At 35.9% G+C, this 27,326-nt stretch overlaps 1 protein-coding gene and 1 non-coding gene across 3 annotated transcripts in view; one reads left to right on the top strand and one right to left on the bottom strand.

Annotated features, from left to right (window-relative positions):
- Positions 1-27,326, top strand: part of EPC2 (enhancer of polycomb homolog 2) — a 114,119-nt gene that overhangs the window by 17,533 nt on the left and 69,260 nt on the right. The window lies entirely within an intron of this gene.
- LOC122903794 lies at positions 8,168-8,274 on the bottom strand. Its single transcript, XR_006384022.1, has one exon. It is a non-coding gene; the product is annotated as a U6 spliceosomal RNA (small nuclear RNA).

Below are 27,326 nucleotides of genomic sequence, written 5' to 3'. Positions count from 1 at the left end.
TCCCAAAACAAGGGAATTTAAAGCGTAAATACAGTTGTTTAAAAAATGCTGGTGGGATAGGCATTGATTTTAATTTATTGATACTAATATCTAGGTTGTGTTTCATTGTATCTCTTTATGGTAATTAATCAGTTCCCTTTTGATGAATATTGGTTGTTATGTAGCCAGAGTTTTTAGTTCTTAATTTAAAAAAATGCTTCGATTTTTTAATTGAAATTGAGGTGTTTTGCCTCCTCTTTCAGGTTATTACCTTGTTTTTGTGTAGTTTGTTCTGGTTCACATGGCTCTGTATACAGGTCCATTTTTTCCCCCTCATCTTAAATGGATGTCCAGTTGTCCAAACAGCATTTTAAAAAAATATATTTTCTTCCTGGTTTGAGATGCCACTTTCATCATCTTTGAAATTCCTTAGGCATTTGGATTTATTTTTTAATTTTCTGTTTTGTTTCATTGGAGATTTACTGTTTTATTTTTAAAATTTTTTGAAGATTTACTGTTCTAATACTTTCATTGTTTTATCATTATATATTTATAAATTTTAAAAGTTTATGGTGAGGTTAGTTACTTCTCCCATTCTTACTGCTCTCCTTTTTCAGAGTTTTCCTTACTATTGTTGCTTATTTATTTTTCCATATGAACTTTATATATTTTGTCTAGCTCGAGGAAGAAAATATTGGAGTTTTTATTGGCATTTATCGTACATTTATAAATTAACTTATAGAAAATTGACATCTTTGTGATGTTGACTTCTTATTCAAGAACATAGTTTGTCTCTTCATTTGTTGAAGTCTGCTTATATTTATTTTTCAGGTGCATTTTCTTCCATTTGCTTTGCTTTTGGTTAAGCTTATTTCTAGGATAATTTTATCACTTGGTTACTATTATAAATGTCACCTTTTCCCCCCATTATACTTTATAGCTTGTTATTATTTGTATTTCAAAAAACTTTTTATCTGTTAACTTTATATCCTACTTTAAGTTACCTGATTTTTCTTGTTTTTGCATTGATTCTCTTGAGTTATTATACAGATGCCATATCGTTTGCTTACAGAGGTAATTTACCTCTGCTTTTTCAAGTAGTTTGCTTCTAATTGCCTTCCCTTATTTAAAATTTCCATTCCACATTGAATAGTGAAAATAATGTGCATCTTTGTTTTGTTTCTTACTTCAGTGTGACTGCCTATAATGTTTCTCCATTAAATAAGATGTAGATTCTCCTAAACTGATTTACAGATGGAGAAAACAAAATAGAGAGGCACCTGATTGGCTCAGTTGGATGAGCATCTGACTCTTGGTTTCAGCTCTCATTTCAGTCATGATCTCTGACCTGTGTTGGGCTTGGTGCTGGACGTGGAGTCTGCTTAAGATTCTGTCTCTCCCTCTGCACACAGTCCTTCCTCCCCACTCCTTTGCTTTTTCCCTCCGTCTCTCTCTCTCTCTCTCTCTCAAAATAAATAAATAAAAATTAAAGAAGGAAAACACAGGGGCGCTTGAGTGGCTAAGTTGTTAAGTGTCTGCCTTTGGTGCAGGTCATGAACCCAGGGTCCTGGGATTGAGCCCCACATCAGGCTCCTTGCTCCGTGGGAAGCCTGCTTCTCCCTCTCCCACTGCCCCTGTTTGTGTTCCCTCTCCGGCTGTCTCTCTCTCTCTATCAAATAAATAAATAAAATCTTAAAAAAAAAAAAAAAGCACAGTAGGCATTTATAATAGAATATAATAATATATGTGATTAATAAAAATACATCTAAAATCTCCAGTATTTCTGTCATGAATGAGTCTTGAATATTTTTAAGTGCCTTCTTGGAATTTATGGTAATTTTCCCTTCAGATCTTTTCATTATTGATGAATTATAATATTGAATCAAACCAGCATTTGTGGAATGAACCCCATTTATAATGAAATTTTAATTTTCTTAAAAATATTTTTATTCTTATTACATTTTTCTCCGTAAAAGAATTTATCAGTCTTTGGCTTCTTGTTGGCCCAAGGTGGCCACTCCATAACTTATAAATTTATATCTGTTTAATCAACCAGCTCTGGCTGAGAATAGTGATTCACTCTCATTTCTAACTTTCCTGGAGATGGAATATGATTGGGCTAATTCAGATAAGGTATCTAGCGTGATTCAGTTGACTGTCTTTGGGAGAAGGTGATACCATTTACCAGTTTGGTGGATGGCAATACACTCCTGGGGAGAGAATGGTAGTTGAGAGAGTGGACACTGGTGGGAGTGAGATTGATTGCTCAAAAGGTGTCTAATTGTAATTTTGTATTTTGCCAATACCACATTTATAGTTTAGCAAAATTCCAGGTTTTACTGAACAGAGTAAGATTTCTTACGTTGTATTCTATTACTGGATCACCACTGGCTTTCTTACCTACTCTATAGGACATGTTTTCAGTGGTTATTTGGAGTTAAGAAAGATCCTGAAGGGCTCTCTGAGTTACCTTTTACTGCCATTGCCCACCCCACCCCAAGGGGGAAACTCTTATTTTTAGTATAGGCATACATATATCCAATTGCATATATCCAATTGAGATGAATCTGGAGATAGCATCAGATCCCACAAGAGCTCAGTTCTTTAAGACTGCTCCCCTCCCTCACCTTCAGATGCCAATCACAAGCCCAGATTGTCACATGTGCATCTGACCAAATGGTTATAGATTGGGAGTATCAAATTACCACCTCTTTGGGTTCAGTTAATTTGCTAAACTGCTCACAGAACTCAGACATATCTTACTTGATCGTTACTGGTTAACTATAAAAGGATAAAAAGCAGGAACAGTCAGGTAGAAGGAAATGCATTGGGTAGGGTAAGAGAAATAGGCACGGAGTGTCTATATCCTCTTGAAGCATGCCCCTCTCCAAGTACCTCCATGTATCCATCAGCCTGTAAGCTCTCTGAATCCAGTCCTTTGGGATTTTTTATGGATCTTCATTACATACGCATGATTGATAGATCATTAGCCATTGGCGATTGATCTGCGATCTGTAGTCCTTCTCTCCCCAGAGATTAGGGGGTGGGACTGAAAGTTCCAAGCCTCTAAATCACACGATTGGTTCTCCTGGCAGCCACCTCCATCCTTAGGTGCTTTCCAAAAGTGACCTCATAACATAAACTCAGATGTGTTTGAAAGGGATTTGTTAGGAATATCAAGACACACTTACCACTTAGGGAATTCCAAGAGTTTTAGGAGCTCTGTGCCAGGAATGGGGACAAAGACTGAATATATATTTCTTGTTATCATAGTATTACATGGAGTTTCAAAAGTTAGAATTTATATAGTTATCTATAGTGACATTACTTTGTTTAGCCAGATGTTTTTATTTGAAAGATAGCTTCTAAAATAGATTTATTGGGGTGCCTGGATGGCTCAGTTGGTTGAGTATCTGCCTTCAGCTCAGATCATGATCTTGGGATCCTGGGATCAAGCCCGGGGCATCAGGCTCTCTTTTCGGCAGGGGTGGGCTGCTTCTCCTTCTCTGTGCCAGTGTGTGCGTACTCTCTCTCTTAAGTGACTAAATAAAATCTTTTAAAAAACAAAATAGATTTATTGAGGTATATTGATGAATAAACTACATGTACTTAGCATGTACAATTTGTTGATGTTTGTATGTATACACCTGTAAAAACGCTATTACTGCAGTCACGGTTAATGAACATATCTGTCACCTCCAAAAGTTGTTTCCTCATGCTCCTTTATAAGCCCCCTATCCTTTTGCAGGCAGTCACTGATCTGCTGTCACTGTAGATCAGTGGTTTGCATCTTCTAGAGTTTTTATATAAATGAGGTCATAAAGCATATTATTCTTTGGTTTCTTTCACACAGCATAATTGTTTGAGTTTAATACATTCTGTACAATGTATCAATAATGCATGTCTTTATATTGCAAGAGTAGTCCATTTTACAGATATACCAGTTTATTCACTCATTTGTTGATTGGTTTTTGGCTATTACAAATAAAGCTGCTATGAGCATTTTTGTACATCTGTTTTCATTTGTTTTGGGTAAATACCTGGGGATGAAATGGCTTGATAGTATGGTGGGCATATTAAAACTGTTTAACTTTTCTAAAAAGCTGTTAAACTATTTTCCAGAGTAATTATGGCATAAAGGTACCTTTTGTGAAATGCATAGTTGAGAACCTTGTTACTCAAAGTTCAGTTTGTGAATATAGCATTATTTGGGAGTTCAATAAAATTCCTGAATTTCAAGTCCTATCCTACACCTCTTGAATCAAGAATGTGCATTTTAGAAAGAGTGCTAGGTGGTTAGATGCACCTTAGAATTTGAGAAGCCCTGGTTTAGAGTAGTGGTACTCAACCTTTCTTATTCCTCCTTTCTGTAACACCTAAGAGTTTTGGTACGTTTCTGTGAACTTCTCAAATGGATCTGGGAGATGCTGGATGATTTTAAAAGTCTGATAGATGATATTGATAAATGCAGAGTATTCTGTGTCCCACCCCCACCCCAGTGATTGCTTTCATTATACTGATTTTTACTTAATGGCGGTAAAGTGTTCATCTGTTGCCCATTTCAAATTTGGTAGTTTCCAGAGGAACTGCTTCCCAAGCATTTTTCAAGTATAGAGCTCTGTAGCCTGGCACAGGGTTGTTTTTTGTTTTGTTTTGTTTTTGTTTTTTTGCTGGATGAGAGAGACTCCTTTTCTTTTTGTGTAATTTCTTGGATGAGTGATTCCATTTGCTAGGTGTTTTTTTTTTAATGTTCTTGTTTTTACTTTGTATAGCCAGTGATTCTTGGTTTTCACATATAAGTGTCTTGAAATTTTATGTAAGAGTTATCTCTTAGTATTTAAGAAATGCAAAATAATGTCAGAGATGACTTTGTTAGTCAATAGATAAATTAACTGAATATCAAATAATGTTTTTTAAAGCTGTGTGTTATTTATTTTGCTTACTGTTTTGAATCTTCTCTACTAATTTCTGTTGTTGCTTGGATATTTAAGAGCAAGCCAGCTACTGATGTTACTGTCACCTTCCTAAATTAGTGTTGATGTTGAAGGTCATGGACTTAATCAACATTAGGAAATTCTCAATTTAAAACAAGTTTTCAGAAAACCGACAATTAGATAACAAAAGATTAAACATTTGTTACTTTATGAAGTGGAACTAATTAGTGTTATATAACTTCTAATTGAGTTGTTTTCCAAAAGTTGGTTTGTAAGTCAGGTATTTTAGAATTATAATGGGTATGATAAAATGTTTCTATACAATAAGATTGCTTTCACTTTTACATTTCGCCTTAAGATATTAGTTACTCGAGTCATTAAAGTCCTTTCATCCCCTTTTTTCTTCATATCCCTACTGGCAATTAAGATAGAGAAGCTTTGGGTGATTCAGTTCTTATTCATTGAAAATTTAACACAACTGTTTTTCAGAAGAGAAGAATCTTTACCATGTTATTAAATTCTAAAAGGAATTTATTGCATATGGGCACTTACCCGTTTAGTTGATAAATGTCTTCAAGTTCAGTTTTACAGAAAAAGGCAGAACTTCACTGTGTGTGTGTGGGGGGGTTGTTTGTTGTTTTTTTAGCTAAAGCTAATGTATTTCTTTGGAGGGCAGAATTAATGAAAATACATATAACTTTACTTACAAAGGCAGTATTTAGAATAGTAGAGGAATGGATGGGTAGCATGTTGAGAGCAGATATCCCTATCTTCCTAATTTTAAGAGAGAAGCATTCAGTATTTCACTTAAGTATGATTTGATATTTGTTTTGGATAAATCCCCTTTATCAAATTGAAGAAATTCCCTTCTATATTTTTAGTGTATTTTTAGTTTTCTGAGGATTTTTAGAAAGGGTGTTGGATTTTGTAAGTGATTTTTCTGGTATAGAAATGATCATGGCATTTAGAAAAATTAATGCAATGAATTATATCAATTTTGAAACCAAGGTTGCATTCCTGGGATAAACCCCATTTGGTTATGTTTTATTCTTTTAATGTGTTGTTGAATTCTCTTTGCTAAATTTTTATTTAGGAAGATTATATCTGTTCACAAGGAATATTTGTAGTTTTCTTCTCCTATAATGTCTTTTTCTGGTTTTAATATCAGGTTAATACTGGCTTCATAGAATGAGCTGGGAAGTATTCCTTCTACTTCAGTATTATGGAAAAATTTGTTTAGAGTTTGTATTATTTCCTCCTCACATATTTTGTAGAATTCACTAATAAAGCCATCTGTCCCTGGAATTTTCTTTGTTTGAAGGGTTTTTGACTATAGTTCAGTTTCTGTATTAGGGTCATTCAGGTTACCTATTTCTTGCTGAGTGAACTTTGGTAAAATTTGTTTCTTTCAAGGAATTTGTCCTTTTCACTTAAATGACGGGTTTATTGATAAGTTTGTAATACTTAAAGGGGATGTCTCCTCTCTTGTTCCTGACATTGGTCATTTTTGTCTTCCCACTTTTTTCCTCATCAGTCTAGCTAGAAACTTATCAATTCTATTGATTTTGTTAAAGAATTAATGTTTGGTTTCACTGATTTTGTTTCAGTTTCATTGATTTTCACTTTGCTCTTGATCATTTCCTTTCTTCTGCTTACTTGGATTTAAATTGCTCTTTTGCTAGTTTCTGAGGGTGGAAGCTAAGGTCATTCATTTGAGACCTTTATTTTAATAGAGGTATTGAGTGCAATACATTTCTTCATAAGTGCTGTTTTAGCAGTATTTTTTTACTTTTTGTTTAAATTTTCATTCTCTTTAAGATACTTTCTGGTTTCTATTTGATTTTTTCTTTGACCCTGGGGTTATTTAGAAATGCGTTATTTAGTTTCCAAGTATTCAGTTGTTTCACAGGGATCTTTCTGTTATGAATTTCTTTTTCTCCCTCCCCCCCCCATTCTAAATTTCTAACTTCATTACTGTGGTCTGAGAACATTTGGTTTGAATTCTTTTTTTTTTTTTTTTTTTTAATTTTTTTTTTTTAATTTACTTGACAGACAGAGAGAGATCACAAGTAGGCAGAGAGGGATGCAGAGGGGCAGGCAGAGAGAGAAGGGGAAGCAGGCTCCTGCTGAGCAGAGAGCCTGATGCGGGGCTTGATCCCAGGACTCTGGGATCATGACCTGAGCTAAAGGCAGAGGCTTTAACCCACTGAGCCATCCAGGCACCCCTTGGTTTGAATTCTTAATATGCTTTTCAGAATACGTTCTTTCTTTGTAAATGATTCCTGTGAACATGGAAAGAAGGTGTATGCTACCTTTGTTGGGTGGAGCATTTTGTAAAAGTCAGGTTAAGTTACCTGGTAGTGTTACAGTATGCAGTGTCTCTTGATTTTCTGTCTAGTTGTGTGTGTGGTTTTTTTAAAGACTTATTTATTTATTAACATATAATGTATTATTTACTTCATGGGTACAGATCTGTGAATCATCAGTTCATAGCACTCACCATAGCTCATACCCTCCCCATTGTCCATAACCCAGCCACCCTATCCCTATGCCTCGCAGCAGCCCTCAATTTGTTTCCTGAGATTAAGAGTCTCTTATGGTTTGTCTCCCTCATTGAGAATGTGGTATTAAAACCTCTGTAATTGTGGGATTGTCTCTTTACCCTTGAAGTTACACTGATTTTTGTTTCATGTATCTTGGAAGTTTTGTTATTGGGTCCATAAATGAGTAGGGTTAAATCCTTTTGACTGATTGATCTGTTTAAGCATAATGAAATAAACTACTTTTTTGTCATTTCCTTCAGATTTTCTATATAGATGATCATAATATCTGTAAAAACAGTTTTATTTCTTCTTTCCCTATCTTTATGCCTTTTATTTCCTCTTATTATTTCACTAGCCAGAACTTTTCAGTATTGTGTTGAAACAAAGTGATGAGGGGACATTCTTGCTTTGTAACTTATCTTAGTAGGAAAGCTTCAGGTTTCCCACCATTAACTATGATGTTAGCTATAGAAGTTTTGTAGATAGTCTTTGTCAAATTGAGGAAGTTCCCCTCAGTTCCTAGTTCACTGAGATTTAATAAGATGTTTCATCTGGTTAGGTTTCATCCTGTTATCTTACCATTTCCCCTTCCTCCCTACTTCTTTCCCTCCTGTCTTTTTTAGTAGGTTCTATGCCCAGTGTGCAGTTTAAACTACAATCCCTAGATCAAGAGTTGCATGCTGTCTCGCCTGAGGAAGCCAGCCCCCCCTAAAAAATATTGAACACTTCATGGGTTTGTGTGTCATCCTTGTGCAGGCACCATGCTACTCATCTCTGTATTATTCCAATTTTAGTATGTATGCTGCTGAAGCAAGCACTATTTTCTGTTTCTTGTTTGTTTTCTTTCTCTCTTACTCTGCCGCCTTTTGGATTATTTTTTTATGATTCCACTTTATTTGTTTTTGTCTTACTTGCTATAACTTTTTTTTTCTTGTTGCTTTACTTTAAGTGATTGATATGGGAAATGGTCATCAGAGAGGTCTGACTTATTTCCCAGAGGACACTTGATAACGCCTGGAAACATTTTTGATTTTCATGCTGTGGGGGTGGGGGTGTTACCATCATCCCATGGGTAGAAGTCAGGGATGCTACTAAGCATCTTCCAGTACACAAGACCTCCCTCAAAAAGGCTTGCCTTTCCCAGAATGTCAGTAGTTCCAAGGTTGAGAAATTCTGTTTAGGGGTTTAGTATACAGATCATTCTTGACTTACAATGAGGTTATATCCCCCTAAACTCATTGCAAGTTGAATATAAGTCAAAGTGTATTTAATGCACCTAACCTACTGAACATCATGGCTTATCCTAACCTACTTGAAATGTACTCAGAACACTTATATTACCTAAAGTTAGGCAGAGTCATGTAGCAGAAAGTCTTTTATAGTAAAGTTCTGAATATTTCATGTAATTTATTGAATACTGTACTGAAAATGAACAACAGAATTGTTGTACGGTTACAGAATAGTTGTGAATGTATGGGTTGTTTACCCTCATGATTGTGTGGTGGACTAGGAGCTGCAACTTACTGCTGCTGCTCAGCATCACAAGAGGGCATTGTACCACATATTGCTAACCCAGGAAAAGATAATGATTCACATTTTGAAGTATGGTTTCTACTGAGTGCATATCATTTTCAAACCATCGTAAAGTGAAAAAAAATTGCAACTTGGATTGTCATAACTTGTGGACTAGCTGTGTATCTTTAGCTTATCACTGTCTGTCTTTAAGTGATACCACTTACCTATAGTGTAAGAACCTTATGTATTTCCATTTCTCTGAACCTTATGCTATTCTTTCCATACATTTTACACTTGTAGTAAACCCTGTAACACTTTCTTATTTTTATTTAAATAGCCAGTTATTTTTCAAGTACTTTTAAATGATAAGAGGAGGTAGGTATTTGTCTTCATAATTATTATTACTCCTTCCCATCAGTTTATTTCATATCCAGACTTCCATCAGGTATCATTTTCCTTTTTCCCAAAGGATTATTGTTAACATTTTTTGTACTGTGGGTTTGCTGATAACGAATAGTTCAGCTTTTGCAAGTCTAAAAATGTTATTTCCCCATTTTTGTGTGTGGTAAGGCACATAACAAACATCCTTTTAATAATTTATAAATGTAATTTATAGTATTATTAACTGTATGGGCATTTGTATAACAGATCTCTAATGTTACCTTTGTTTTTTGAAATTATTTTTCCTGGATACAGAATTCTAGTTGGACAGTTTTTTCTTCCAGTATTTAAACAATGGTGCTCCAGTCTTCTCAGTTGCACTGTTTTTTTTGTCCCCCCCCCCCACTCTAAGATTTTATTTATTTATTTGAGAGGGAGAGTGATACAAGGAGGAAGAGGGAGAAGCAGACTCAAGCCCAACATGGTGTGCCATTCTGGTCCCCAAGGTCATGATGTGAACCAAAGGCAGATGCTTAACAGGTTGAGCCACCCAGGCCCTCCCACTTGCTGATGAAATTCAATGTCATCCTTTGTTCCTCTGTGTAGCATGTCCCCCCCCCCCCCCCCCGCCAGCCTAGTTTGTGGGAACAGGTGCTCTTCTTGGCCCTGACAGGGACTTTTCTTTCTAGTCCTTTGGGATAGTTCTTTCTCCAATGCCTTATAGTTTATTCACAAATCTGTGCTGATGAGTACTATGCTGAATACTGCAGAGAACTCTCTGCGGATCTCCTGGACTCTCTCTACAGTGCCTTCCTTTTTGGTACTCTGTTTATGAACCTTAGATTCCTTTATCTTCTTAGACTATTGTTTCTGTCTCCAACCATGAAGTCTTTTGTCTTAGTTCACTTTTCTGCTTCATGGCATAGAAGCTTTTCCAGGGTAGTAAGCTGAGGCAATTGTAGGACTGTTTGTTTTGTTTTACTTCTCTTAATTATCATTGCCCTTCATTGCCTAGTGTCCAGTGTCTGGAAAAGCATTATTTCACCTCTCATTAGATTTTTTTGTTGTTGTTGCTTTTGGTAGAAGGATGAATTCATTTCCTGTTACTTCACCTTTTTTTTCTTTGGAATTTTTTTAAAAGAGTTTTCTTATTTATTTGAGAGAGTGTGTGCGTGTGCACAATTGAGGGAGTAGCAGAGGGAGAGGGAGAAGTAGGCTCCTCACTGAGCAGGGAGCTCGATGCAGGGCTCGATCCCAGGACCCTGGGATCAAGACCTGAGCAAAAGGCCAGACACTTAACCCAGCTGAGCCACCTAGGTGCCCCTGCAGTTTTTTTGGTAATAAAATTCATGTAATGCAATTCACCATATTAAAGTGTGCAGTGGTTTTTACTATAATCAGTGGTGTACATCATAACTGTCTTGTACCAGAACACTTCCATAACCCTAAAAAGAAATCCTATACCTATTAGTCACCTTCCATCCCATGACCCTTTCTACTCCCCAACAACCACTAATACACTTTCTTTCTCTATGGATTTTTTTTTTTTAAGATTTTGTTTATTTATTTGACAGAGAGACAGCAAGAGAGGAAACACAAGCGGGGCTGGGAGTGGGAGAAGGAGAATCAGGCTTCCCACTGAGCTGGTAGCCTGACATGGGGTTTCAGTCCCAGGACCCTGGGACCACGACCTGAGCTTAAGGCAGATGCTTAATGACTGAGCCACCCAGGTGCACCTCTTTCTCTGTGTGTTTGCCTATATCTGGACATTTCCTGTTAATGGAGTCATACAACATGTGGCCTTTTGTATCTGATGACTTCCACTTTATAATGTTTTAAAGGTTCATGCATGTTGTAGTACTTTGTTCTTTTTATGGCTAAATAATATTTCACTGTATGTATGTCATCTGTGTTGGAGTGGAAGTCAGCTGCTGCATCCTTTTAACTATTTTCTCACCCATATAATCCATACTTGGTCTCTCCAGGTGATTTTAATATTCTGCCAGGACTGAGAATTAGATTTAGAAAGTTAGTACTAGAAGAGAGGCAGGTTTAATTAGGATAGGACAAGGACTTATCTAGAGTCTTTTTTATTTTGTCTTCCTCTCTCTCTCTCTCTTTTTTGGTTATGGAAAGATACCAGATTAGTAGTTTTAAAGATTGGCTGGTTGCTTTTTGTAATATGTACTATTCGAGTAAATTGTAGAAAATGTAGAGGGGAAAATAGACACCACTTATAATTTCACTAGTTAATACTTTGGCACATTTCTCACCGGCTTTTTTTTTTTAACTCTACATTTATTCATGCTGTCATCTTCACATTCTGTTTGCCTTTCTATATTTGAGATTATCTTCACTAAGTGATTTTGTTTCCTGTTTTTCTACTTAATACATAAATATTTTCAGATGTCATTATTTTTCAAGAAGTCTTACTTGGCAATGGATTTAAAGCTTAGAAACATCTTACCAGGGTGCCTGGGTGACTCAGTCATTGGGCGTCTGCCTTTGGCTCAGGTCATGATCCCAGGGTTCTGGGATCGAGCCCTGTGTTGGGGTCCCTGCTTCGGGGGACACCTGCTTCTCCTCTCCCACTCCCCCTGCTTGTGTTTCCTCTCTCTGTGTCTCTTTCTCTCTCTGTCAAATAAATGAATAAAACCTTTAAAAATTTTTTTAAAATAAAACTTACCTTTAAAAAAAAGACCCTCTTACCAAACTGTTTTCCAGATTATACCAATTTATACTTTAACACATTCACTAGCACTCATTCTTGAAAAGTGTCTGTTATACTCATCACAATTTCACGAGCATTGTAAATATTGTCTTGCCAGCATGTATTGTTTACATTAATGTTCTGTTTCATCTTGTAATTTTTTTCTTCTTTTTTTAAAATTTTAAGCGGGCTTTGTGCCCAGTGTGGAGCTTGAACTCATGACCCGGAGAGCAAGGGTGGTATGTTCTACCAACTAAGGCAGCCAGTTGCCCCTTTTCTTCATTTTAAAAATCATCTCTATGGAAGTGTAATTTATATACAGTATAAATCATTTATTTCGTGCGTGGTTTTGTGTTTTAATAAACAAGTGTACCTGTGTGACCACCATTCCAAACAATAAAAACATTTTCATTCCCCACAAAAATCCCCTTTAACCCTTTTGCAGTCATATCCTCCACCCCTGTTTCAGTCAACTAATGATCTGATTTCAATCACTATGTATTAGTTTTCTCTGTTCTCACATGTCATATAAAGGGAACCATGACAGTTCGTAGTCACTTGGGGTCTGGTTATTTCTCAGTACACTTTTTTGGGGGACTTCAAAAATAATTTTTATTACTGAAGTAGCTTTGACACACCGTGTTACATTAGTCTCAGGTGTACAACATAGTGATTCCACAGTCCCATACATTTCTCAGTGTGCATCATGGTAAGTGTAGTCACCGAACAATGTTATTACAATATTATTATATTCTTCATACTGTACTTTTCATTTCTTTGACTTATTTTATAACTGGAACCCCCTTCACCTAGTTTGCTCATCCTCCAGCCCCTTCCCCTAAAGTGGAATAAACTTGTTATTTTATTTAAATTCAGTTAATTAATATAATATATTTTTAGATTCAGAGGTAGAGTTAAGTGATTCAGTAGTTGCACACAACACCTAGTACTCATCACATCTCATGCCCTCCTTAATGCCCATCACCCAGTTATTGCATCCCCCCACCTCACTCCCCTCCAGCAACCCTCATTTTGTGTCCTACAGTTAAGAGTCTCTTGAGGTTTATCTCCCTCTCTGATTTTGTCTCATTCTACTTTCCCCTCTTTTCCCCCATTTCTTCTGTTTTACTTCCCAAATTCCACATGAGTGAAATCATATAATTGTCTTTCTCTGACTTAATTCAATTAGCATAATACCTTCTAGTTCCATCCACATTGTTGCAAATGGTAAGTTTTCATTTTTTTGATGGCTAAGTAATATTCCTGTGTGTGTGTGTGTGTTTGTGTGTGTGTATAAATATACACCACATCTTCTCTATCCATTCATCTGTTGATGGACATAAGGGCTCTTTGCATAATTTGGCTATTGTGGACATTTCTGCTATAAACATTGGTTTGCAGGTGTCCTTTCAGATCACTATGTGTGTATCTTTTAGTTAAATCCCTTGTAGTGCAGTTGCAGGGTGGGGGAGCTCTATTTTTAAACATTTCTGTTTTTTGGAGTGGTTGTACCAGCTTGCATTTCCACCAGCAGTGTAGAGGGTTCCCCTTTTTCCTCAGTATAGTTCTGAGGTATATCATTGTTGTGCATATCATCAGTTTGACCCCTCTTAATTTTTTTTTTTTTAACTCTGTAGTATTCCAATGAATGAACCTTCCACTTTGTCTGTTTTGTTGATGGTATATTTGTATTGTTTCCAGTTCTTGGCTATTGTAAGTAAAATAAGTTAGCATCCATGTGCAGGTTGTCTGTCAACATGCATTTCACTTCTGGGGTACATGTTTAGTAGGATTGCTGGGTCATGTGATAACGTATGTATTTCTTTTAAGTGCTTGCCAGAGAGCATGCATGGGGGAGGGGCATAGGAAGAGAGAATCTCAAGCAGACTCCCTGCTGAGCAGGGAACCTAACTTGGGGCTCCATCTTAAGATCCTGAGATCATGACCTGAACCAAAATCAAGAGTTGGATGCTTAACCAAACTGACTGAGCCACCCAGGTGCCCCATAATAGCCATGTATTTATTTTTTAAGAAACTGCTCAATAGTTTTGCAGAGGGGTGTTATCATTGGACACTCCCACCAGCAGTTGGTGGTGTCAGTTTCTTAATTTAGTCATTTTGTGAGTGTGTAGTCAAAACTTCTGTGGATTCATTTTGCATTTTTCCTCATAAAAAGTTGTTGAGCATCTTTTCAAGTGCTTGTTGGTCATTACTCTCTTTTGTGAATTGTCTTTTTAAATTTTGACTCATTTTGTTTTTGAAAATTGGGTTGGTTTATTGTTATTGCGATACAGGAGTTCTTTATTCTGCATAGAAGGGCCCTCACATATGTATTGTGAATATTTTTTCAGTCTGGCATGTCTTTTCATTTTCTAAAGTATGTGTTTTGAATAGCATACTTTTTTAATTTTCAGGAAGCCCAATTTATCATTTCTTTAATTTATAATCTGTGCTTTTTGTGTCCTCAGAAATCTTTGCCAAACTCAGGATCACTAAAATTTTTCTCCTATATTTTCTTACGGATTTTTTTTTTTTAAGATTTTATTTATTTATTTGAAAGAGAGAGATTACAAGTAGGCAGAGAGGCAGGCAGAGAGAGATAGGAGGAAGCAGGCTCCCCGCTGAGCAGAGAGCCCGATGCGGGACTCGATCCCAGGACCCTGAGATCACGACCTGAGCCGAAGGCAGAGGCTTAACCCACTGAGCCACCCAGGCGCCCTCTTACGGATTTAAGTGTAGGCTTTATATTTAGGCCTGTGGTCTGTTTTGAGTTAGTTTTTATGTAAAGTATGAGGTAAGAGCATAGGCTTATTTTTTTCCACACTCTGTTCAGACCATTTGTGGGAAAGACTATCCTTGCCCTCATTCAATTCTCTCATTAATTGGCTCCTAAAATTTATTATCTTTATGTATGTGGGCCTATTTTAGACTTTTGTGTGGTTGTTTTCTGTTGTTTTACATGATCTTATGCTAGTGACACTGTTGAATAATTTAGCTTTATGATTTATGATTTAATTTGTAATCAGATTGTATATGTCCTTCAGATTTACTTCTTCAAGGTTATTTTGGCTATTTTTCTTTTGCCTTTCTATATGAATTTTTGAATTAACTTGTCCATTTCTGTTTTTTAAAAAAAACACTTGGGGTTTTGATTGGAATTTATTAGAAATTTAGAAAATTTGGAGGGAAATTTATCCAAGTAAATTTTTTTGGAAAAGTATTGAACCTTCCAATCTATTAAGGTGTTATATTTCCATTTACAGTGCTGTGTTAGTTTCACACATGATTTGTTAAGCCTGTCTCTTAAATATTTAATAGTTTTGATGCTGCTATAAATGATACTGCTTTTTATTTTCATTTTTTAGTTGCCAATATATGGAAATACAATTGAGTGGTTAATACTGACTTGTGACTTTGTTAAGTTCACTTAAGTTCTAGGAACTCTGTTGAAATTCCCTAGGATTTTTTCCCTACATGAGCATATCATGTACAAATTACCATGTACAAATTAATTTTATGTCTTCTTTCCCAGTCTGCATGCCTGTTTTTGTTTTTCTTCCCTCATTCTACCGACTATAATCTTAAGTGAAAGGTGGGCTAGAAGTGGTGACAGACTTCTTTGGCTTGAATTTCATCTCAGGAGGAAAGTATTCAGTCTTTGACCCTAAGTATATAGTTAGGTATAGGTTTTCTATGGGTGCCTGCTCTTTATCGGCTTGGGGAAATTTCTTTCAGGGAATTTTGTGTTATGAATGGGTGTTGAAGAAAGGGTTTTAATTGTCAAAATTCCTAAATATTTTTTATCCTGTTCTTAAAATTCCACTATTTTGAATATTGTATCTCTTGTTTTAATAAAAACAAACTTTCATCTCTTAGAGTGTGCCGTGAACTACTGTATCATCACAGTTCTTTGAAAGATACGTTATTTAAGTTTTACACATGAACTTCAAATCATTATTTTCCAAAGGAACTTAAAATTTCTTTGTTTTCTGTTCTCTTCATTGTGGCTATATGAATATTCATTTCTAGTAAGTGAGGTGTTTATTTATTGTTTCTCCTTGTGTACTATTTTGGTTTCTCCCCACATTCTTGTTGATTTTAATTACTTTTAGAGCATGTTAAACATTAACTTGGTTTTAAAATTCAGAACCATACAAAAGAGATGATGCTCAGAGAATTGTCTCTTTCTCCATTCTATGCTATTCATAATACCATATTCTTTGTAATAAATGATCATGTTTTTCAAAGTTGCTTATGTATTTGAGAAGATGGAGCATTGGGTATAAAGTTTTTTATATAGCTATAAGGTCTGCCTTACTAAATTAGGTCCATGAGTAAGTCCTTGCTTGTACTTTGTCTACTTACCTTATGCTGAGTGAGAGTGGTGTGTTAAAGTCAGTTAATACTATTAGTGTGTCTTTATCAGTCCTTCCATATACTGTAGCTTTTGCTTTATAAAAAGGTTGCTGTGTTTTTTGTTAGATAGATATTCTTAAATATGTATAGGATAACCAAAACTTAAAGATACAGACATTCATGAATGATCTGCAGATAGTAAAAGCCTTTATTGTGAATGTTGTTTATTGGGGCATGCTTAATGCTTTTTGCCTTGAACTTTACTTGTCTGATAGGATCTGCTCATCTTTCTTACCATCTTCCATTACCTGATAAACTTCATCCATTCCTTTAATTTTCTTTTTCTGAACCACATTTGTGTGTGTGTGTCTGTGTTTATTGTACATGGCATATAGTTGAGTCTTGGGTTATATGAGACAGGTTGAACATTTTTTTGCTTTTATAGTTAAGTCCATTGCTATTTATTGATATGATTGAATATATTTAGTCTCAACTCCTTTATAGTATTTAATAATTTTATTTTGCTCTTTTTAAAATAATTTTTTTTGCTCTTTTTAAAAAAGATTTATTTATTTTAGAGAGAGCATGCAAATGGGGTAAGGGGCAGAGGGAAACGGAGAGAATCCTCAAGCAAACTCCTTGCTGAGTGTAGAGCCCAAACAGAGTTCAGTCCCAGGACCACGAGATCATGGCCTGAGCTGAAATTAAGAGTTGGCCACTTAAACGACTGAGGCATCCAGGTGCCTTGTCTATTTGCTCTTATTTAAAAAGATTGTATTTTGTATTTGAGAAAGTTTGTATTTTTTTCTTCTCCCATTTTTAGATGCTTTATTTTCACTTTGCATGTAGATGTTTGCATATTAGCCTTTAGACCTTTTCCCATCTTTGGAAGATTTGGATATGTGTATAAGTAAAATTTTACTACAAGTTTACCAATTATTTCTTGGGTGGATGAAGAGTGTCCATGTGTGTACGTAAAATATTTTTGTTTTTTTTTGGTTTTGTTTTGTACATAACATTTTACTAGAGTTTATAAGTTATCGCTTGGTTGAATGACACCAAGGTGAAGATGGCCTATACTCTCCAATATATAGCCAGTAGTCACTTGTGGCTTTTGAGCGCTTGAAATATGGCTAGTCTGAGTTTAGTTGTTCCAGTCAAGTAAAATACACACCAGTTTTTGTAGACTTGTTATGGGAGAAAAAAATACATAGTATCTCTATAGATTTCTTAATTGATTGTGTGTTGAAATGATAACATTGTAGATAGATATGTACATTGGCTTAAATAAAATGTATTATTAAAACTAATTTCACCTCTTCTTTTTTAAGTGAGGCTGCTAGAAAATTTAAATATATGGCTGCCATGTGTGGCTTGCATTATATTTCTGTTGAACAGTGCTATTCTAGTAGATTTGTCAAAAGTCTCTTATAAAATTCCCTGAGTTCCTTCTGGAACCTTGCTACTTGAAGAACAGCTTAGCTGAATTTAAAATCCTTCATACTTTTCATTCATTGAGGTTTCTCAGAATGTTGCTTCATTGATATTTTGCACTATGTTGTTTTTGAAGTCTGATTTTAGTCTGGTTTTTTTTTTTCATACTTTAATAATATATTAGTTTATAATAATTAATACTGTTATTTTACTATTATTGTTTGGAGTCTTTGAGAATTTTTCATTATTTTTGAAATAGTTTTATTCAGAAATTTGTCAAAATTGGTTGTTGTTTTGGATTACTTTTGCCAAGTACTTAATAAGCTTTTTGTTAATTGTTGTAGTAAAGAACTAAAAACCTAAAATTTGCCACCTGAAGTTTTAAAATTTGCAATACAATAGTGTTAACTATATGCAGTGTTAACAGATATGTAGCACTTTTTCATCTTGGAAAATTGCATCTATACCCATTGAGCAAACAGCTTCTTTTTTCCTCTTCTTCTAGTCCCTAGCAACCACCATTATACTTGTGATTTTTAAGAATTTGACCACTTTAGGTATGCCTGGTTGGCTCAGTTGGTAGAACAGGTGACAATTGATCTCAGCGTTGTGAGTTTAAGCCCCACGTTGGGTGTAGAGATTACTTAAAAGCAAAATCTTGGGGAAAAAAAAAAGAAAGAAAGAATTTGACTACTTTATGTAACATGTAAGTGAAATCATACAGGATTTGTCTTTTTGTGACCAGGACTAACTTATTTCACTTAGCATAATGTTCTCAGGGTTCATCCATGTGATAGCATGTATCAGAATTGCCTTCCTTTTAAGGTTAATACTCCATTATATGTATATACCACATTTTGTTTAGCCCTTCATCTGTCAGTAAACATTTGGATTCCTTCCACCACAGGCTATTATGAATAACACTGCAGTGAACATGGATATGCAAATACCTCTTCTAAATCCTATTTTCAGTTCTTTTGGATATACACATAAAAGTGGGATTGCCAGATCCTATGGTATTTCTGTTACTGTTACAGTCCGTGAACATTTTTGGAAGTATACAGTATAGTATTTTTAACTATAGCCACCATGCTGTACATTACATCCCCACAACTTCTTAAAATTGTAACCGGAAGTTTGTACCTTTTGACTATTTTCACCCATTCCCCCCTCCTCCGTCTTGTAGTATTTGTCTGATCCTGCTATCAGGGTAGTACTGGTCTCGTTAAATGAATTTGGAAGTTTTTCCTTCTCAGTTATTTGGTAAGAGCTTGACATACACAGAACACTCCACACAATAACAGCAGAATACCTATTTTTCTCAAGTATACAACAGAACCTTCTCCAAGATAGATCACATTAGGCCACAAAACAACTTCTATCAAATTTAAGAAGTATGAAATCATACCAAGTATATTTTCCAACCACAATGGAATAAAACTAGAAATAACAGCAAAGGAAAACTGAAAGTCACAAATATGTGGAAACTGAACAACACACTTCTGAACAAATCAGTGGATCAAGAAAGAAGTCACAGAGGAATTTGGAAAATACTGAGACAAATGAAAACACAGTATAACAGTTTTTTTTTTTTTTAACTGAAGAGCTCATTTGTGTAGAAAAGTTCAAATTGTTTATATCTCTTGTTTTATGTTATCAATGTCATAAATTCAGTCTTTCTACATTTTGTGTCCTTAACATTTCTTTATTAACACTTTTTTTTTTTAAGATTTTATTTAAGAAAGAGTGAGAGAGAGAGAGAGAGCATGAAAGGGGGGAGGGTCAGAGAGAGAAGCAGACTCCCCACTGAGTAGGGAGCCTGATGCGGGACTCCATCCTGGGACTCCAGGATCATGACCTAAGCCAAAGGCAGCCAGCGTCTCAGCCAGCTGAGCCCCCCAGGCACCCTTAATTCTTGCTCTTATGCTTTTATCGTTTAAGTTCTATACCAGAATCAAAAATGACTTATGCACCACCATTATAGTATTCAAGATTCTGTATTTGTCTATATATATATCTTTACCAGAGTTTTATGTTTTTGAATGTTTTTGTGTTGTTAAGTGTCTTTTTGTTTCAACTTGAAATGACTCCTTTTAGCAATTCTTAAAGACAGGGCTAGTGGATATAAATTCCCTCATTTTTTATTTATATGGATAGGTCATTGTTTGTCCTTTGTCATTTTTGAACGACAGTTTTTCCAGATGTAATATCTTGATTGGCAGTTTTTTCTTCCAGTGCTTTGACTTTATGAGCCCATTCCTTTCTGGCATGTAATATTTCTGATGAGAAATTGTTGATAATTTTATGGGTATTCCTTTGTACATGATGATTTGCTTTTCACTTGCTGCTTTCAAGATTCTGTCTTTGTCTTTGACTTTTGGCGGTTTGATTACAATGTGTCTTAGTGTGGACTTTGAGTTCATCTTTGCTGATGTTATTGAGCATTTTTGATTTGGATTTCTTTCCTCTGATATGATTTTCAGCCATTGTTTTTTCAAGTTCTCTGTTCCTTTCTCTTTTCTCCTTTTGGGGCTTCCATAATATTTATATTGGTCTGTCAGCAGTGTCATCTAAATCTCTTAGGCTTTCTTCATTTCTTTACCCCTTTTTTGTTCCTCTGACTAAATAATTTCAAATGATTTCTTTTTGAGTTCACTAATTATTTCCTCTGCTTAATGAAGTATGCTGTTGAATCCCTTTAGTGGGTTTTTCAATTTGGTTACTGTAATCTTCAGCTCCAGAATTTGTTTGGTTCTTTTTGATATTTCTTATGTCTTCATTGCTAGTCTCATTTTGTTCATGCCATCAGTTCCCCTGGTTTCATATAACTGCCTATTTGTGGGGGTTTTTGTAGCATGTTGAGCTTTATTAAGATAATTATTTTAAACTTTGTTGTCAAATAGTCCACACATCTCCATTTCTTTAGGGTCTTTTCGATAGGTTTATTTAGTTTTTTTTTGAGTGTATTTCCTATTTCTTGGTGCACCTTGTTATTTTTTTACTGTAATTTGTGCATTTTTTTAAATTTTTCTTTTTAAGATTTTATTTATTTTAAGAGAGAGAAAAGTGAGAGGAAGTGAGCATGAGCAAGGGAGAAAAGCAGGCTCCCTGCTGAGCAGGGAACCCAGTGGGAGGAGATCCTAGGACACCGGAATCATGACCTGAGCCAAAAGGAGACACTTAATCAACTGAGCCATCAAGCCTGTGCATTTTGTTTTTTTACTTAAAATTTTGTTTTAAGTGGCACCTAGGTGGCTCAGTGGGTTAAAGCCTCTGCTTTCAGCTCTGGTCGTGTTCCCAGGGTCCTGGGATCAAGCCTTGAATCGGGCTCTCTGCTGAACAGGGAGCCTGCTTCCTCCTCTCTTCCTGCCTCTCTGCCTACTTGTCTCTGTCTGTCAAATAAATAAATAAAATCTTTAAAAAAAATTTTTTTTAAGTTTGTTTACCTTTTTTCTTTTTCCTTTGCTTTTTCCTTTCTTTCTTTTCTTTTCTTTTTTTTTTTTTTTTTTTTTTTAAGTAATCTCTGTCTCCAGGATGAGATTCGAACCTACGACTCCCAAGATCAAGAGTCACTCTTCCAACTGAGCCAGTTAGGTGCCCCTAATTTATGCATTTTTCAAAAACAGTCAGCTCTCCCAGTCTTACGAATTGGCTTCATACTGGGAAGACCTTTTCCAGTCAGCCCAGGCAAAGAATCTGGAAGCCCCTCAAACCTTTTCAGGAGATGCATCTTCTCTGGGCATGTGCACATAATTTCCTGGTTACAGAGTATTGCTAGTTTTTCAGGAGTTTGTTACCTTTTGCTCCCTCTGGTGTCTCTGTGCAGTACTATAATTTCTTTGGTGCATCAACAGTACTCTGAGTGCTCTCTTGTTCTCTGCAGTTCCCAGGAATCCAAAGAATGCTGGCTCTTTCAGTCCATGCTCTTGAGTTAGCTGAGACAGAAATTAGTCCCTTGGGCAGTGTCCCAAAAAGCCGGAATGTTGGATGTGCATTCTACTTTTCTCTTTTCTTCCCAAGAGAGAATCTATGAGCAGAGTGTCTTCTCCTGACTGTACCAAGCATTGTCAGATTGTGCCTGTGGTGGTGAGGGCTCTTGTATGTCATCCTGTTCCCCTGTGAGCTTTTTTTGACATGTAGATTCCGATCTGTTTTACAGACATTTCAGGGGATTGTTATTTTGAATATTCTTTTGCATTGTTTTTCTTCTTCATGACTCCAATTATATCAGTGTCGTTCCTTCTTTGTTTTACATCTTACTGTTTTACTTTATCTCCTTCTTTTGGTCATTTGACAACCTTTATGTAACACTTTCTTGTTAGAGTGCATTTTGCACTTGGCTACTAGTAACTTCAGTCTTCATCTCTGAGATAATTTTTTTTCTTTTTTCCCCTGAGTTAGTTAGCTGTTTTCATTTTTTTCATTTTTTCATCCTCCTCTGATCTTAGCTTTTGGAGTTTGATTCACAGATATTTTTCATATCTGTAAATGCTTCTTTGGGGCATATTTAATTAAGTTTGTTTGGTGCATTTTTCTTGAAGTGTTTTTTCTGTTCCTCTTTCCAGAGTGGATAGAATGTATCATTACAGGTTGGATCCTTTTAAAAATTTTAATAATACCTGTAGACTTAGGTTTTCTTTACTCCCACAGGTTAAGGGTGGTTCACAGTATTACTTATTCCATGGTGCCCTCTTCTGTCTGTGTAGAATGATCTACTTTGAGGAACAGGCAAAGAAGTGCTTGTCTCATTTTAGCTGTTTCTAACTAGTGTTTCAAAATCCCCATTATCTTGTTTTCTGTAGGACAGATGGGTTCAGTTTTTATCTTTTCCCTCTGCAGGGATTCAAAACCATCTTTTGATTTTGATCTCCCAGATTTTTGCTACACTCTGTTTAGGGCTAATGGCTCATCTCTCATTCTCTTTGTTATTGTGGCTTTCTAAGTTACTTGGTCCTTTATTGGTAAATTTACTATTGTAATTGGTGAAGTAGATAAATGTAGTCATTTAGCCTGCTGTTTTTAATTGGAGATTTTGCATGTAAATTTTTAAAATACCAGTGAAGAATCTTTGATTTTTTCCCCCCCTTATGCAGCCTCACTGAATTAATGGATTCTGATACCCAGAGTTGGGGCATGAGGTTAGCAAGATGAAAAACATATAAACAAGGATTCAGGTTTCAACACTGCTGATTTCTACCAATGTGGCCATAGTGCCTTAATTTACTCCTTCCCCAGTCCCCCCCAAAATTCTGCCCTACATTTTTTTTTTTTTATTTTTTAAAGATTTATTTATTTATTTGACAGACAGAAATCACAATTAGGCAGAGAGGCAGGCAGAGAAAGAGGAGGAAGCAGACTCCCTGCTGAGCAGAGAGACCGATGCGGGGCTCGATCCCAGGACCCTGGGATCATGACCTGAGCCAAAGGCAGACGCTTTAACCCACTGAGCCACCCAGGCGTCCCTGCCCTACATTTTATAGGATAGTGATTGGTACCTATTATATATGACTAAAAGCGATGAGTTATTTAGTTCCTTTTAGTATGCTTTTAACAGTTTATCATATACTACTGGGAAAAACAGAAGGCACAGAGAATGTAATTATCTAGGAAAACACAAAAATGTTTAGGTATAATACAGTAAGGTTCAAGAGGATATTTCAGAAGTCTAAGTCATAAGAAGTGACTTCATGTATATTGGTGGTGAGTCCCTTCATTTAAGATTCAAAACTTATGGGTGCCTGGGTGGCTCAGTGGGTTAAGCCGCTGCCTTCGGCTCAGGTCATGATCCCAGGGTCCTGGGATCGAGTCCCGCATCGGGCTCTCTGTTGAGCGGAGAGCCTGCTTTCCTCTCTCTCTCTCTCTCTCTCTCTCTCTCTCTGCCTGCCTCTCTGCCTACTTGTGATCTCTCTCTGTCAAATAAATAAATAAAATCTTTAAAAAAAAAAAGATTCAAAACTTATACCACTTTTTAAACTCAGGAAAGTAATACAGATTTATTACAGAATATTTGGAAAATATGAGAGACCAGATGCACAGAATATAAGGCCCACCTAAAAAATATTTTGTAGTGTATTCTGTTCTGTATTCTTTTAGTCTATTTTTTTAAACACTTACTCATTTATATTTCTACATGTTATTTATATTATAGCATGTTATAATGCACATTATATTTATGCAAGTTATATTAGTACATCTAAAGTGGCACTCACCCACGTGTCTTACCTCAAAAAAGTATCCTAACATCTTTTCAGGTTAGTAAAGGTCTGCATTATGTTGGTTTTTACTACTACCTAAGAGTTCTGTTTTATGTATATAACATAATTTTATATAACTAATTCCTGTTGCCATTTAGACTTTATGCCATTTAGTCTTTTTTTGTTGTTATAAACAATGCCTGATAAGCATTTTATTTAATCGTATGTTGCCTTTGTTGAATTTCCCAAGTGGAGTTGGTAGGTCAAAAGAATACCTGTTTTTTAAAAATTATTTTTATTACCATATAATGGTTTTTTTTGCCCCAGGGGTACAGGTTTGTGAATCATCAGGCTTACACATTTCACAGCACTCACCATAGCACATACCCTCCCCATGTCCATAACCCAACCACCCTGTCCCTACTCCCCCACCTCCCAGCAACCCCCAGTTTGTTTTGTGATATTAAGAGTCTAAAAGAATACCTTCTTAATGGAAAAGAAAGCAAGTAGCATTTTTAATAACTAAGTAACCTCACCAGCATACAATGCAGCGTGTAACAAGGAATCACCATTATTCCTGCCAGTCTTTGCCCCAATAAAGACAAATGAAAACTCTGGTACCCGCTTCCATATTTGCATGTTTGTCCTTGGCTGTGGTTATTGTATGAAGCTCAGGCCTCTAGAAGCTGTATCATTGTTGGTTTTTTCTGAGTTTTTAGGTTGAGAGACTGTCTGATAATATGGGAACGGAAGTGATAGCTGAGAATTTATTTTTAGAGCTAAATTTGTTCTGTAAATTAAAATGGGGGAGTGTGTCATGATCTGTCTCCTTAATTTCTGGCTACAGCTCTGTCATCTGCCAGCTATGTTAACAAGAAGAGAGTCATCTATGATCTATTTTTAAATTTCCTCACATGTAAAATTAAAATAATATTAAATCTTCATCTATTAAAGATGTATTTCAGTAATTGATTAATACCTAAAAATGTTTTGTACTTAGGAGAAAGTCCATTATATAGCAAAAGAATCTCTTCACATCAAAAATGTACTATCAGTTAGCTCAGTTTCCTCTTGCCACCCATGTTTCTAGATTATTAGCATTACAAGAACATGGTTTTTTATTTATTTTTATTTTATTTTTTAAAGATTTTTTTTTTTTTTTTTTTTTAAATTTGAGAGAGAGAGCACAAGTGGAAGGAGGGGGCAGAGGAAGAAGGAAGGCAGGCTCCCTGCTGAGCAGGGAGTCTGATGTCGGGCTGGGTCCCAGGACCCCAGGTTTATAACCTGGGCTGAAGGCAGATGCTTAACTGACTGAGCTAAACAGGGGCCCCCGGGTTTCTTTTGTTTGTTTGTTTTTAACAGCCCATTCTAGTAAAGATGGAATAGTCAAAAAAAAACTCAAATCAGAGTCCTGAAATTTGACCTTTTCATGTATATATACCATAACTTAGAGCAAATCATTTGTTTCTTCAGTCTCATGTACGATGTAATGTAATATCTATACTTGTCCCCAAATTTTGAGGAGTTAATAAGCTTGCGGTTGTGGTTGTACTTTAAGAATTGTAAAATAATATAAAAATACAAGGTGGCTTTTCATATTGCTTCACTTTATTTGACAATGAGTGGTGAAATGTCAGCAAGGTAATAGGAAAGTATAAGCTTAAATAATGCTAGAAATTGCTCTTTCAGAGCCTGGCTTTCCTAATTTCTTGATGCTGTTGTGGGTGTGTTTGATCCTCTCAAAATTTTTTAGTTAACTCAAAAGTTTTTTACTGAAGACTCTTACTAATGGTAGTAATATTTATATGAGGAAGTGCTCCAACTTGGGGTCCTGTCCTATGAAGAAAAACATTTCTTCTGGTATTGAAAGTAGAAAAACTCAAATATAAGCTAGCACCCACCCACCTGTCTTTTATCTCAGTTGCTTGCTTTTTTGGAATGTCTCTGAGCTTGTGTCTGTTTTGGACATTTTGTTTTCTCTGCCTGGATTCTTTTTTTCTTTTTTGGTCTTTGCCTTACTAAATCTAAATCTATCAATCCTGAAAGTTTTAAAGATTTTTTTTTTTTTTTTTTTTGAGAGAAAGCAAAAGTGATCATAGAAGGAGAGGGGTCACAGAAGGAAAGGGAGAAGCAGACTTGCTGCTGAACAGAGAGCCTAATGTGGGACTAGGTCCCAGTACCCTGAGATCAGGATGCTCTACCGGCTGAGCTACCCAGGTGCCCTGATGCTGAAAGTTTTAGTTTAGATTTTACTTTTTTTGGGTATCTTTCTCTAGCCTCCTTAGACTGTGGTTTGACTAATTGAGAAGAGACAAGTCTGTCAAGCCTAAATCTGAGTGTATACTTAGGTATCTCTCTTCTACTAGCTAAGTTCCTTAATAGCAGAGTCTGTCATTTACTCTTAGTATCTGGTGTCTACTGGGTGCTCTGAAATGTATTGAAAGAATGATCTGATAAATTCTTAGCCAGTACTCTTCTAGATAAAGAAACCACAGAAGGCCTCTCTCTGATAAGATGAGACTTGAAGGAATTTCAAAAGCAATCCTTTTGGATGTTTAAGAACCTGGAGGAAAGGCACTGTGGCTACAATAAAGGACGGGTAGGGAGAGGTAGAAGATAAGGTCAGAGAGAAATAAGGCTTATATTAGTCCGTGATAATTTTAATCTTTAATCTGAGTATGAAGGGGATCTATTGTGGAGTGATGTGACCTAATTTGCCTTCTACAAAGGAAAACTACTTTGTTGAGCATGGTCCCTTGTGGGCCAAGAAAGTAGGTATTAAGTGGTGAAGAGAATGGAAAGTTACTAGAATCAGGATGTATTTTATAGGAACTTTTGTTTAACCTTAGTTCAAAAATATTTCTTGCTGGGGCGCCTGGGTGGCTCAGTTGTTAAGCTTATCTCCCTTGGGCTCAAGTCATGATCTCCCGGTCCTGGGATCAAGCCCCACATCAGGCTCCCAGCCCAGCAGGAAGCCTGCTTCTCCCTCCCTCTCCTACTGTCTGACCTGTTTTCCCTCTCTCACTGTGTGTCTCTCTGTCAAATAAATAAATGAAATCTTTAAAAAACATATATATATATATATTTCTTGCTGTGATAGTAATATGTCTGTTGAAAGTAATTTTTTTCTTTTTTTGAGTTATTCATATTTTGTACTTTTGAAGTTTCAGGTGTTTACTTGGAGAAGATAATGAAAACCTGTGACATTGTCATTTGCATATTTTCCCATATGCTGGTATTGGTGACAAACACCTCTGTTAATTTAGCAAACAAGGAATCA

Source organism: Neovison vison, chromosome 3 (assembly GCF_020171115.1).
Source record: "Neovison vison isolate M4711 chromosome 3, ASM_NN_V1, whole genome shotgun sequence".
NCBI lineage: Eukaryota > Metazoa > Chordata > Mammalia > Carnivora > Mustelidae > Neogale > Neogale vison.
The sequence above is the reverse complement of the archived record's forward strand: the minus strand, read 5'-3'. Positions and strand labels throughout refer to the sequence as shown.